This window comes from Dipodomys ordii, unplaced genomic scaffold (genome assembly GCF_000151885.1).
Source record: "Dipodomys ordii isolate 6190 unplaced genomic scaffold, Dord_2.0 Scaffold1000002554, whole genome shotgun sequence".
In the NCBI taxonomy this organism is placed as follows: Eukaryota; Metazoa; Chordata; class Mammalia; order Rodentia; family Heteromyidae; genus Dipodomys; species Dipodomys ordii.
In genome coordinates, this window is record NW_012286171.1 from 23103 (window position 1) to 38782 (window position 15680).

Here is a 15680-nt window from a genome sequence, read left to right on the forward strand (position 1 = left end):
CAAACCCTGCAGAAATCATTATAGATGTATACAAACAACTCTTGAATACATTTTGACATCAAAGTCAGGCAATTCACTTGAAGAATACTATGGAATCCATGAATTTTTAAAGTAAGATATTGCTGCTGCTTTGTATTGTGAAAATATTTTGTACAGACACAAAGATGGATTGGCATTTTTGAAATTTAAGAATCTTAACCAAACCATTATGAGTTAGGAGAACAATTTTTACAGCCATCCACAATTTAAAAGAGGTAGTGATACATATTTATCCTTTTGGCAATATTAAATGCAGTTTCTTCCAAGTTGTTCTTCAGACCTGGTTTGGTATAATGCTTCAATAGAAGGCGATCCAGCATATCTTTGCTATTTCTATTCCAAGCAGCAAGATGCAAGGGAGTCAAGAGGACTTTAGTTTGGGCATTGGTATCTGCCTCAATGTGAACTAAGAAAGCAGCCACTCTGAAATTATTCAACAAATAAGCACTGTGCAGGGTTGTCTAGCCATTCACAGCAATTGCATGAATATCTGCCTTGAGCCACTAACTCATGGACAATGTCTAAGTGCCCAGTGGAGGCTTCCTGATGAAGAGAGGTATACTCATAATCATCCCTAGTATTCACATGAGTGGCCTTTTAGGAAAGCAGTGTCTGCACTGTAGTAAGCCGATTATTTTCAGCAGCCCAAACAAAAATTTGCTTTAATACTGCTCCATTTTTTTTGCAACTGATACCATTCCTTACTTTTTCATCTTGTTCCTTGTCTTCATCAGAATTGCCTAACCAGAGACAGTGAGTACCAGTGGGAATGGGGTGCACATGTATTCCCTAATAACTCACGTTGGTTGAACTGGTCAGAAAAATCCAGTGAATTTTCTACATCTGTTATTTCACCATGATTTTCTTTCTCTTTTTCCAATTTTACTATTGGAAATTATTCTAACTGGAGAGTAGGGAATTGATAGAGAGCAGAGGAAAGACACCAGTGGTGTCTTCATGTGCAGCTTATTATAGGAATGAGAAAATATGAAATAATGCCTTCTATGTAAATGATTTGGGAAATGGCAGAGCAGAAAGTGAAATGATGCAACCAAAAATATAAAAACAAAATAAATTAGGATAATTATGGAGCAGTCACATTATCTATGAGAACCATGAAAGGGAGAGAGGAAGAGAGAGACAGATGTGCAATGACCTAGCTAGCCACAAAATCCATGCCTCTGATCAATTTATAGAGCAAACAATTTTATTTTTTAAAAGAGATGGAAATGGAATTTATGTATTTACTTGAAATTAGTAAATACATTTTTATTAGCCTACATAAAGAGACATAGCTTTGACCAAATTACAGACAAAAATCTAAATCCTTGATAATTCTAGTAAGAGATGTGACTGAAATCAGTTGAATCACACTTTTCCTGTAGAGTGAAGGAATAGGTCCAGGCTAGGAAAGCAACTAGAGAAGGCAGGCCGATTGTATCTGTGACAAAACTTTGTGGAAAATGGTATCAAGGATTAATTACTGGTGATCCACTTGCACTGGAACTGTGAATCTGAACTATTGCTTGCTGATTCTGAACTATTGCTTTAATAATTATAAGTTCCAAGAAGAAAAGGTGAGATTTAATTGATAGCAAAGGATTAGTAATACACTTTGACTTCTCATTAAGCACCTTCAATCATCAAAATCACATGAAGATAATAGACAGGCCTACTTTTTTAGATGAAAACAAGTATCTTTAAAAACAAGGTAATTAAGTATTCCTACAAAGGACTTCTATTTTACTACTGCATTATATAGTTTTTTCTAATGTTGGGTAACAAATAATGGATCTATTAGAAAGCTCTTAAAGCTCATATGTTCAATAGAGTTCTCTTATATTATACCATGGTATTTTTATTTATGGTTTTAAGAAGAAATTTACTAGCTTAAATTTCTGACAAGACAATATCATCACTGTACAACTTGCTTCTATACTCTAAGTTTTAAATTACTATCTAATATGTGTATTAGATAGCTATAGAGGAAAAACTAGAAGCCACACTTGTGGCTCATGTGTTTATCCTAGCTAATCAGAAAGATGAAATCTGAGGATTTTGGTTTGAAACCGAACCAAGCAAAAAAATGTCCATTAAATTCTGATTTGAAAGTAACCAGCAAAAGCTAGAAATGGAGCTGTGGGACAAGCAGTAAAATTCTAGGCTTGAGAAAACTACAACAAAAAAACAACAAATTCTGGGACAGAGCCAGGCCATGAGTTCAAGCCTAGCATTAGCACCAAACAAATGAATTAATTAATTAATTAAAATAAATTAAGTGGTCACATGTGGCGAGGCAAGTAAAATGTAACACCCATGGTGACTGGATTGTGTATTATTTGTAATAAGGCAAATTAACGTTTGTCCTAATCACTAAAATTTTATTTGTACTTTTTTGTACTAAACCCTGAATTTAGCAGGCAAGTATATGTGTGTACATGTGCACACATGTGTGTATGTGTATATGTGTGCGTGTGCTGTTGCAAGGTTGCTTGCCAATGTGGACAAGGTGAGGCTCAAAAGAGCTAACTGTGTTGCAATGTTTTTATTTATCAGTGTTCTGTCATGTCATTTCTGTGGAGCCGCCCTTCTGTACATTTTATTTGTCAAATAATAACATCATCATAATCAAAGCATATACAACATTAAGTTAGATAAAAGAGACCACTTTCAGCTCTTATTATATGTTAGGTAAGAAGATACAGATATAATTAGGTAGTAAGTTATTGCTGTAAGATGACTGTCAGTAAAAAATACGTATTTGACCTCTTAAATTGGTTATACTTTTAAGATATACTCATGGAGTGAGTTTGACTGACTTGACCAAACAGGTATTACTCTCTGGTTATTCCTGTGAAACACAAGGTAAATAAACTCTTTCCGGATTTCTGTTGAAAATAACTTTCTTTGTAACATCATATCTATTCTCATCAAGTAATCAACCCTGAATTTATTAGGTTTGAATATCCCATCATATTGACTGAAAACTAGTATTGTGGATATGCTTGCTAGATATGCCTTTCAAAACAAACAAACAAAAAGCATGTGTCACCTCCAGATTGTGGATGCATTTGAAGTTGTTTTGTACATGCAATGGGATCTTCACTAATGGCTCTTTTGTGGAAGTAACTATCACAACTTTAACAAATAAAGCTTTTCGAATATCTTTTCCAATATAAATAACAACCCCGAGAGTGTCTTGCAATTTCTGAAAAGCCTTTGAATATTTTAGTATTATTTCAGTTCATTGACTATAGAGCTATAGACATTTCTGAAATAAATATTAAGATCTGAAGATGTAAGTGAGTATATAGGCTTTTTATGCAAGAGAATATTATGAAATATTATGAAATAGAATAAAAGGATATAAGTGAATTTGGTAAGCTAATTATTAGTATAACTTTGTTTTCTAGTAACAGTTTTTTTTCTTTTTTTTGGGTCCGGTCGTGGGGATTTGAACTCTGGGCCTGGGCACTGTTCTTCAGCTCTTCAGCTCAAGGCTAGTGCTCTACCGCTTGAGCCACAGCATCACTTCCGGCTTTTTCCTTTTTGCTTATGTGGTGCTGAGGAATCAAACCCAGGGCCTCATGCATGCAAGGCAAGCACTCTACCACTGAGCCACCTTCCCAGCCCCAGTAACAGTTTTTTGAATGTAGATGATGCAGTTAAATTATTTCCTTTGTGGCTCTGTACTTCAGTTAGTTTTATAATCTGATAATTATAAGAGTGAATTTGTAGAAAAATAAAGGTATTTGAAAATGATGGATTAATCTTGTGTTTTCTGTCCTACTCCCAAGAAAATGAGTTATTTTCAAGTGTTAATATTTTATCATTGAATCTTCAATATCACAAGAATTTTTGAAAAACATGAAGTAGTATTGATGTCTTTTTAAACCAATTATATTCACAAGTTGGAGAGTCTTTAATTCATGCTTAGGTCTTGGTGTCCATGATTTTTAACCTCTCGTTCCTAACATTAATGATAGGTAAGACTGCATTTTTGGGTATATGAAAGGTAAATATTTATCTGGGGTCAAAGGTGATTTTTATATCAGTCTTGCTTTAATAACATTTTAAAGTAATACATTTCTCTCAAAATGATGGGTATAAAAAGCAATCAGAATACCTCTAATGGTAAACAACTTATGTGAGCTACAATGTGGAAATGATTGGTCTATAAGACCTGCAATCTGTTTCCATCAGGAATTGGGGAGATTATTCTTTCAGTATGACTGCGATGCAGTGTTGTCATGGAATAGAATAAAATTTCTACAATTTTGAGCTAGAAATCAAGAATGCTATAGTTTAGCAGTTCCTTTCACCAGGGAGGTATAAATTGATTATGAACTTGGAGTTTTCATATTGCAGTTACCTATTTCCTTTTATTTTTTTTCGGTTGGTCTTGGCACTTGAACTCTGGGCTTGGGTACTGTCCCTGCACTCTTCCGCTCAAGTCAAGTACTGTACCGCTTGAGCAACAGTGCCACTTGTGGTTTATTAGCGGTTTATTATAGATAAGAATCTCTCGGACTTTCCTGACTGGGCTGGCTTTGAACCGCGTTCCTCAGATCTCAGCCTCCTGAGTAGCTACGATTACAGGTATAGCCACCGACATCCCGCTTAGTTTCCTATTTTCTAACAAAGATAAAGTGAAATACTATTAGAATGTGGACAATAATTCTGGGAAATTTTCCTAGACTTGTGGACTAAGTGCTGGTATTTTAGTCACAAAATAGAATGAAGTTATTTGAGACGGTGGGAATGGGCCGCAGGCTAAGATTTACCATTTGTGAAATGTTGTACTAGTAATTCCAACTCTGAAGACTTCAATATCATCATCTGAGAATTAGAAATAGAAGTAGTTCTACTTTATGGGATTATTGTGAGGATTAAGTTAGATACCATAGGTAATGTACTTGGAAAAACAATCAGCATTTGATCCTTTCTACCTGTGATGAATTCTATCATTTTTACTGTGATTTTTATATTGTTTCTCTTTAGGATATGCAATGTGATGTATTGGCATTCATTTTGTTGGTCACTTTTCTGTCATTTTGAGGAAAATAACTGCAAAGAAAATTTCTGAGAAGGAAACTATTATTTTGACTCATGATTTAAGAGAACACAGTTTAAGGTTCAGATGTTTCCATTGTTTTTTTTTGGGGGGGTCCGGTCGTGGGGCCTGAACACTGGGCCTGGGTGATGTCCCTCAGCTGTTCAGCTCAAAGCTAGCTCTCTACCACTTGAAACACAGCGCCACTTCCGGCTTTTTATTTTTGCTTATGTGGTGCTGAGGAATCGAACCCAGGGCCTCAGGCCTGCAAGGCAATTTCTCTACCATTGAGCCACTTTCCCAGCCCCGTCTCCATTGTTTTTAATTATATTTTTATTAAATAGTTGTATGAAGGAATTTCCATTCAACAAATCAGTTTATAAGTACAATGGATCTTTACGTAACTTTCCAATACCCTTCCAAACCTCACCCCACTTTCATTTCTTCTAGTTTCTGCATTGAATATTATACCTTCCTTCTCTTCATCCATAACTCTCTTTATTCCTTCCCTTTGACTTCCGCTCATATCTTCCAAATGATAGTTTCTTGGTATTCATTTCGTTGGAATAAAAGTTCAATTTTATAAGAAATTACACCTTTTAAATACTCGTCTGCAAAGAGCATGCTTTGGTTAATACTGTTGTGTAAACTTGCATAAAGTCCTATGTTCCAAATATGCGACAGAACATGGGTCCTTTGTGTGTCTGGCTCTGACTTAGTTTACTTAACATATTTTTAGATCTATCTATTTCTTTGCAAATTATGTAACAGTCTTCATAATGGATGGGTGCATTCCAACTGAGTATATGTGCCCCACTTTCTCCAACCATCCCTCCACCATAAGACATCTGGGCTGTTTTCATAACTTGGCTACGGTAAATAGTGCCATGGTTGTGGAAGTGATTTTGCTGTATCTTTTGGAAGAATTCGTCACTATCTTTCTGGGAGCAATCCTCTAGACAATTTTCCAGAATAAGCACATCCCTCCTTTCATCTCCATCACAATGTTTTGCAAAGCCTCAAAAACACACTACCTCCTACAGGTCTCAATAAGCTAAAACCACACTGGGCCCATATTCTTTCAATACATTTTTTTCATGATTATACACATAATTTACTGAGAACCTTCTATGTACTTTTCTAATGTGGGAATGAAGTAAAAGTAAGAAAATTTCAATTTAATTAGTTATTATAATATTTAAAAACATTTTCAGCTCTAACTCATAGCCTCACTTACTATTATTTTAATCTTTATTTGAGTACTTCATCAATCCCCTAAATTATAACAGGTGCGTTAAATACAAAAGCAAAAATTGTGGTTTGATTTTGACACTCATGTGTGAGGATGCACAATATGGGCAAATAGATAGATTGGAATTAATATCCATTATCCATTATGTTAAATTAAGATGGTTTTCCCAAACTAATTTTCACAATTCATATTCCATTCAACATCAAGAAACTTGTGACAATTCCCTTTGTTTTGCTCATTAATAACTTTTGTTTCCATTTTATTTTACAACGAAGGTTGATATTTCATAAATCTACTGTAGATACAAAGATACGATAAAATATTTCTGTATGTATGCATTGATATATACATACACACATCTATTACACAGGTTGTAATGATAATTTATAACTTCTGTAACTACATGATTTACTAAACTATTTAAAATATAGACAGCTTATGCCTGGAATCCTGGTTACTCAGGAGGATGAGATCTGACAATCATGGTTTGAAGCCATTTTGGCAAGAAAGTCCATGAGCCTCTTATCTCCAAACAACAAACAGAAAATCAGAATTGGAACTGTGGCTCAAAGTAATAGAGTGGTAGCCTTGAGAGAAAAAGCTCAGGGACATCACACAGGCTCTTAGTTCAAGAACTACAATCTAGCCAAAAATCTAATTTACACCTGTGTAAGTAGAATATTTCCATCACCCAAATGCATACCCATACTCATTTGCAAGATAACTCTGTTATGTCTGGAGTACCACACAACATTATAGATTAAGTAGAAGGGATCACAACATGGGTTCACTCTATCTCTCTCATGGTTTTTTTTCTCCACTGAAATACTCAAATCTTACAATCATTCCAATTATTTAAAGTTATAGCTTTTTTCTTCATTACCCATAATAGAGTTTGCATTGAGTGTCTTGTGTCTCCTAAATGGGTGTTCTTAACACTTTGTCATGCCCCAGCCCTAAATTATCCTTATTATTTTTCAGATAGAATCTGGCTTCCTCCTTGTGTATGATCTTGGGCTCATTCCACTTTATGTTATTCTTCCTGGAATTTAGAATAACAGGTGCATCGCATGGCTTTCTGTACAGATCTTTCTGTCCATTCTGGGCTTTAAACACTGTCCTCACAACAGTAGACTCCCATGTAGTCAGGATTCTCAAAAGCTTATCATAGCTGATTTTTAAAAAAAATCATTGCATTTCCTGCAGGTTTTTAAGTACTGAATTAATTTGTGTTTTCTTGGGTTGTTTTGTTTCATTTGAATGTATGTGTTGAGTTGTTCCAAACTTTCCTTTTGTTTCTTTCACTCACGTTCTTACCTAAGTGCTGAGAAACTAATTCTTCTTTCTCAAAATAGTCAAGGTGAACATTATTTATTCCAAAGCAATTTCAGTAATATTTAAATACCTTCATACATATGAATGTTATACGAATGCTAAGTGCTGAGAATGGTCTTTTTATTTTCACAGCAGTCTTTGGCATACACAGCCAGATCATGAAATATATGAAGATAATAAAACTACACATGCTTGCCAGGAGGAGAAAATCCTATTATTAATTGTTTGACAAAGGCTTCCCTTCTCGTGAAAGAAATACACTGCTTGATGCAGAATTCCACAAAATCCTATAGCTAGGAAGAACCTAAACAATCATCTAATACTACAGAGTTGAGGGAGATGAATTGCCCTCCTGAATAATTTACTTTTGGGTCATATAAAAGTAGGCTTGCTAAAAGAGAATAGACTTTAGAGAAACATGAACAGTTGTATGTAAATAGCTGCTTACCTGTTTTGTTAATTTGTGAACCAATACATGGCAATAGGTTACAACAAGGTAAAAAAAATTAAAGAAGGTAGCATTGAAATACTCATTGGTGTGTTTGTGTGTTCACGCGGACATGTGTATGCACACACACATTTGCAGGAGCTCATGCATGTATTTATCATTCCTGAAGCTTGATAGTGCCTGGGCACTATCCCTAAGCTTCTGTGCCCAAGGATAGTGGTCTACCACTCGAGCCACTGCTCCACTTCTGATTTTTTGGAAATAATCACATGTATTTTCATGATTGGACTGGCTTTGAACAGTGGTCTTCAGATCTCAGCCTCCTGAGTAGCTAGCTATGCTGATTAAGCCTCTGAGTAGCTAGTGAAAGTTCTGACTGTCCTTTATGCTTCACTGCTCTTTTATTCTTTTCCTGAGGTAATCACAAGCCTAACTCATATATATGTCGAGTTTTTTTTAAAATACTGCTACTGCTTGGCACCAGGGGCTCCCATCAAGCCAAAAGTTTAGTGGACTTCCTTCTCACTCTATAGCTGGGTGCACTGGATCATTTCCACGATCCTGCACTATCTAGAGGCAAAGATTGGAAGGACTGCAGAATCCAGGCCAGCCAAGGTAGGCAGCTAGACAAGTTGGTGTGCAACTCTGATGCCATTGATGATGGGAAGGCTAAAAGGACAGATCAGGTGCATGTTCTTGTGGAAAGAGAACCCCTATCCTATAATTAACCACTGATATGACGCCAGCCTAGCAAGAACAATACTCCAAGTTGAAATCCCCACAGTTACCCACAACCAAAATAGGTAAATACATTAACATCCCACAACTTAGTACAATCTGTTCTTTGTTTTAATATCATCTTTATCTGATTATCATATGATGTGACAGAAAAGTTTCTTCACTATCTTAAGATATATTTTAAAAGACCTAGAAAATTCTTTCTCACTTATTAAGTGCAAAGGAATGGCAATTCGTCTCATTTGTTACGTATTTGACTACCACTATAAATTCATCTTATGATTTTTATTAATAGTAATATATTCTGATTTATTACTTTACTTGTAACATTTATAAACTTTTTGCTTCTCTGCAGAAGTTTAAGTATTTAAATAGTATCATCAAAGTATATTCCTTGGGTTCCTAGGACAGTTTTTTACAAAGTTTTTAGCCAATGGCTTCTAAGAATTCTTAATTGGTATATTATTTAGTTTATTCTTAATTTCAATTTAATTTTATTGTAAAGGTAATGTACAAAGTGGTTACAGTAACATAAGTAAGGTAATGAGTACATTTTTTAATGGAAGGAACATTGGTATCCCCTCCATCGATTTTCTTGTACACTCAAAAAAAGAAATACTGATACTTTAGCTGGTGCTATTGATCAACGGGTACTTTTTGCTTTCTTTGTTCATGCATTTTTTATTATAAAATTGATATACAGAGGGTTTACAGTTTCTTCAGTCAACTAAAGAATGCAATTCATTTCATTTTCTAAATTTCAAATTTTGAACTTAATTATTTTCTTTTGTTTCTTTACAGTAATTCTTTTTTCAGAGTCGAAGGATTAGTTAATTTAATTCTGCATGAGTTTTACAATGTAAATTATTTAGACACATATATTTTGCTTTTAAAATATTTAACATGAATATTTAAAAATTATTTTCTTAATTTTTATATGGTTGGTGAATTTAAATAATTTTAATTTCTTATAGTTCTAAACATATTTGTCCTTACTGTGTTTCCAAGAAGCACATACTTTATTAAGAAGGCTTCATTACTTGGTCACTTTTTGGAAATATTTGTACTTGAATTAAAAAAATGTTTGAGCAGGGAATGGTGATTTGTGGCTTCCATTTTCTAGCTATGGTGGGAAATATAAGCAGGGTTTGTGATTCGGGAGAGGCTTTGAAATGATGAGACCTTTATTATAAAAGTATCCAGAGTGAAATGATTAGAAATATAGACATCTCTAGCGAGATATTGAGCATCTGGTTATCATATTCTAAATCTTGAGTTAAAATACCTGTAACATCAATCTTTTGTCAAAATAAATGTATACATGTTTCAAAATGTTTATTATTTAAAACTTGTTTGCAAAGGTTCTCGTGTCTTCTATTTCTTAATTTTCAATTTAGTTGATCTATAAGAATCCAAGTATATTGTATTTTATTTCTAGTAAACTTTTAAATAGTATGAGCAATAATATGATTTCATATGAACATATTTTTACTATTTGTGATAATTACCTCTGTTTAATATGATAATATCAATATTCCAAATGTGTGTATGTTGTGTGTGTGGGGGGGGTGTTAATGTGGGTTTTATGTGTGTGTGCTTTGGGTGTACTTTGTAATGTTTGGGCGATCACACCATTGCTTCACACATGCTATGCCAATGTTTTAACATTGGGCTATAGTGTTTTAAATTATGACTTTTAAATTTTCATTTCCTATTACTTCAAAATCATATATGATAAAATATGATCCATCTTCTATACACGTTAGCAATTTTTATTGTTATTTTATTGTATTTCTACTGCTTTTCCACTTCCAAACTCTTGTGTTTGTTATTGATAAAGGTTTATTTTGCTTCTTTTCTCTCTTCATTCTTTTTTCCTTTAGACTTTACCTATCCTTTCTTTTATTTCTTTGGAAATTAATTATCATCTTCCTATTACAATTTCTTTACATTGTAACAGGTTTATACAATGCTTTATTTTCTATTTTTCCCATGTTCTCTGATTCTCAGTCAAAACTATTAGGTGGATTAAATCGAAACTTGATTCAGGACACCTTATACTCCTCTTTCTCTTCTCTGAAGTCTTTCTGTTTTTTGAAACACAGTACCAATTACATACAGTTCCTATGTGGTCCATCATTCTATCCCCTCTCACTCTCTTCTGCTGTGCATCGTTATCTAAATCTTAACTCATTCTTAAATTAATTTTAGAAAACAAATATAGTCTTAGAGCAAACTAGCCTTGGAATAGATTTCTTAATTGTTTTGAAAGTACAAAAGAATTGATAATCCTTTGCATTGGAAATCATTTTAAAATGTTTATCACTTATTATAATTCATATACCAAGCGAGAATAATTTTATATAATCATTACAAATATCATTTTATTACTACTGTAAACTAGAATTAAATTCCAATCCCAATCTATTACCTATCATTATTCTTAATTCCTAATCATCACCTAAATACTTAAACAATCTAAATAGTCTTGTCTTTAACATAGACATAAATATTCTATATTTTTACTTAACATTTTCCAGGAGCATGTATTCATGTTTCTAAGAAATGTTCACAGCAGTTAAAATTTGCTTTTGTGAAATTAATGTGTTACATTTTGTTGTTGTTGTTGTTTGCAAGACTTTGGCATTGTCCCCAATGTTTTTATGCTCAAGGAGAGCACTCCACAACTGGAAGCACAGATCTAATTCTTGTTTTTAGTGATTAATTGGAGATAAGACTCTAACAAGTACTTTTCTGTCTGGGCTAGTTTCGAACACAATTCTACGATCTCAGCACCCAGAATAGCTTGAATTATAAGCGTGTTACTGGCACTTGGTTTGATGTATTTTTAAAATTTTAATTATGTTTTAAGATGTATCTTTCACTATAATGTACATCATTCTACACAGAAATTTAAATATATGTACATATTTCTGATGATAAATAATCTCTAAAAATCTATATCTTTCTGCACATAACATATATATAGATATATATGTATATGTATTTCTGAAGACAGACTCCCCCTAAAATTTTTATGCTACTATTTTGACCTTTTTCATTTCAAAGATATACAGTCTTTATCTAAAAGTTCCTGAGAATAAAATAACTAATACTTGATTTGAAAGTAGAGTTTATTACTTTAAAGGAAATTTTAGATATACACATGATATTGTAGTAACATTTAGAGTATATCACTTGAAAAAAGTTCTGTTCAAACTCTTAAATATTTGTGTGTAGTGACGGAGAGAGAGGAAGTTAATTCATACTGGTTAGGAATTTGTAATGCTTCAAAAATCTATTCCATAATTTGTTAAAAGCACAGTCAAGCTACCTGATATGGTTTAGTTTTTTTTAGTTTCTTTATTTGTTCAAAATTTTAATATGGATGCATGCACAGTGGTAACATTAAAATTATTAATCAAAAGACAAATAATAGCAACGTCATAAACACATACCAGACTTTCAATAATTAGCACTTATGATGCTAATAATAATTTGGGTGAGGATGATGACCACAGGGTAGCCTGATGATGACTTATTTTTATTTCTGCATAAACCTCCTTGAAAAAGAGCAGCAAGATAAACCCCAATCCAGTAGACGGAAAGAAATAATCAAAATTAAATCAGAATTAAATGAATTAGAATCCAAAAAAACTATAGAAAGAATCAACAAAACAAAGAGTTGGTTCTTCGAAAAACTTAACAAAATTGACAGACCCTTAGCAAATCTTATCAGAAAAAGAAGAGAACACACCCAAATTAATAAACTCAGAGATGAGAATGGAAACAACGAAGATTCAGAACATTATAAGGGAATACTTCTCAAAACTTTATGCTAATAAGTTTGAGAACTTGACAGAAATGGACCTTTTCCTAGCAAATATTGACATGCCAAAACTAAACCAAGATGAGTTAAACTATCTTAACAGGCCCATATCAAGCATTGAAATAGAAACAGCAATAAGAGACCTCCCAGCTAAGAAAAGTCCAGGACCAGATGGTTTTACAGAGGAAAAATTGTGATTTTAAACCAACAAACTGAATTTGACTCTTTTCTTATTTGTAAGGTAAGGTGGAAAATGTAAGGACTCTTCACTTTTCTTTTTTCTTGCTCTAGAATTCAACAAATTCATTCTTCAATATTTCTGGTAGATTATATCCATTTACAGGTGAGAAATGTAATGCCAACAGTCAATGTAGTGAGTAATTAATGATACTAGAATTTGTGTCTGAGATATTCACTCTGTGTGCTTACATGGAGCAGTAATTTGGTGATGGAGAGGAACAATATGAAAAGTCTATGGGGAAAAAGCATACTATGTAAGCAGTTGTTTTAGGACAAAGTGACCAATGATGAGTATTTGAAACAGGCCAGTTTCAGTTGCATAAAAAGGAGTACATAGAAATTATATTAGTGACAGAAACAGAAAATCTTGATCATTCATCTTATCTAACAGACGGAAGTAGAAGGGTAAGAAGAAATCTAAAGTGCTTCCACGTCTCTGGCTGGCAACCATGTTAGTAATATTCTTGGTGATAAGGACTACAGTTGGAAATGATGGATTTAGAGGAAAAAACTCTCTGATAGTTCTAAAATTTATGTTAAACAGATGCATAGATAAGTCTTTTTAGACATCATTAAAATATCCACGACCAAAAACAGATTCAGAGAGGTAAATGAGGGAACAAATTGTCAGGAAGATACTGAGGAAATATGCTATTTGGATTTGAAAACTAAAAGGACATAGACAAGTTCAATAAGAACAGTGTTTTGGTGAAAGTCATATTAATAAAATTTTAAGATATGAATGTGAAGCCATAAAATTCTGGATCCATGAATTCAACAGATCCTGTTGATTTAAAATATTGAGAACAAATTCTTTTATGCTGACCTTAGAAGAATTATACAGATATAACTGTCATGATCTTTACTTAGAGGAATTCTGTGAATATTTTTGAAGAGTTTGTTTAGCCAGGTGATTATAGATTGATCTACAGCACAGATAAGACTAATTTGTCTACAGTTTCAAGGAGTGACCCAGGTATCCATTCAGTTTGGGATTTTATTGAAATATCTTTAGATATGTTTGGATATTTTATCAGCCTATTCATTATAAATGTAGGACAAGTAACACTGATGTTACTGATGTTACTGGAATTGATTCTTCTTTAGAATAGAAAATGCCTAATTGACACATCATAACTGACATATATTCTATTTAAATCTAGTTCTTGTTAGGGATATCTCCATGTCAATCAACATGTCACAAATTCTTATATGTAGGAAGTACTCTTATAAACTTTAAATGTTTATTGAATGGGAGAGTTCAGACATTACCCTCACCACTAGGATTAAATGCCTAAAAAGATAAGACATTTTTCTTTAATGCCCTTCTTTCATTTTCTCATCCGTATTTGCAATAGGGAAGGATTCTGATGTAACAATAATACAATGGTGACTTGTATTAACACAGCATCTAAGATCTAGTGTTAATTCGGATACTTACTAATAAGCTCCAGGTTTTGTGGATATTTATATTTCTCCTGGGTAAACTAATGAGCTCCAAGAAAATGTCCCTAAGGAGCCTTTCAATTCTAATATCACTGTTTGTCTCAAAATGCTTTAAATTCTATGCCCTCTAATGTGAGCATAGGGTTATAATGTGGAACTATTCTCCTCAGAGAGTGAGTATTACCCTATTGCTTAACATGTACAAAGTACCTTCATACATAGACTGGGCATGTGCAAACAAGAAGTGGTAGTTGAACAATGTTCTTAGCAGTTTTTACAGATGACATGGAATTAGAGCAACCATGAACTCAAAATGAATGTGCAAAAAAAAGGCAAAGGCACAAAGTAGAATGTGCCAAGGAAATGTTGAAGTATAATTTCAAATAATCTGCTCATGTGTGAGGGTGTGTTCAAAGCACAACTTCAGAAAATGTAGTTGGATATCTTGGGAGAAAAAACTACTTTAAACTATTCTGGGATAATTGTACAATTAGTAGCCCCTTAGTCTACCTCTAATCAGCTACAACATCATCAGCTTAGGTACTATTTTCCAAGTGCAAAGTGAGAAAAAGAGAGCTCATCACAGTTAGTGTTCAGGTTGAAATAATGGCAATCACATACCTTTTCTTATGTCTTCATTTATTTAGGAGCATTAAAGTAGGAAAAAGCCAAGTAACCATTTTGCATGTACCTAAATTAAGTGTGACATATTATATTGGTCTCTTTTTAACTTGGAAGTTATAGATTATGTCTTTTATACTCTAATTTGGGACAATGATCTGCTGTCAGTTATTTTCTTCTCTTCCCCTTCTTTTGTCCTTCCACTTACATAATTATTATTTAAAGAGACATACCTGAGCTTGCATTTCTAAATTCTTCAAAATTATCTCAACTACTTCATACTTCTGGCAACCTCCTATGTCTTTCTCAAGGGAATATTTTATCACTACCATTTTTATCCTATATGATATTGGATATCTTCCTGCCTAATTCAGAGCAAGATATAGATAGACTCATTCAGATATCTCAACACCTACCACCATAAAATCCTGACTTAGAAATCATGATTTTAGAATGTCTGGGGAAGTGGCATCTGTCATTTTTGAATGACCCTAAGTGATACTTACATGCAATCATGTTTTAAACCAATATGCCACTCAGTTGATGAACGAATTGACAAAATGTGTTACACACACACACACACACACACACACACATGCACACACACATGGTGGAATTCTATACTTCTAAGTCATAAGGAAATGGAAAGACTTGGAAATATCCTACTAAGTAAAATAAG

The 15680-nt window shown here is 33.4% G+C and overlaps 1 pseudogene; it reads right to left on the minus strand.

Annotated features, from left to right (window-relative positions):
- Positions 1-206: 206 nt before the first annotated feature.
- On the minus strand, positions 207-924 carry LOC106002832 (annotated as a pseudogene).
- Positions 925-15680: the final 14756 nt, after the last annotated feature.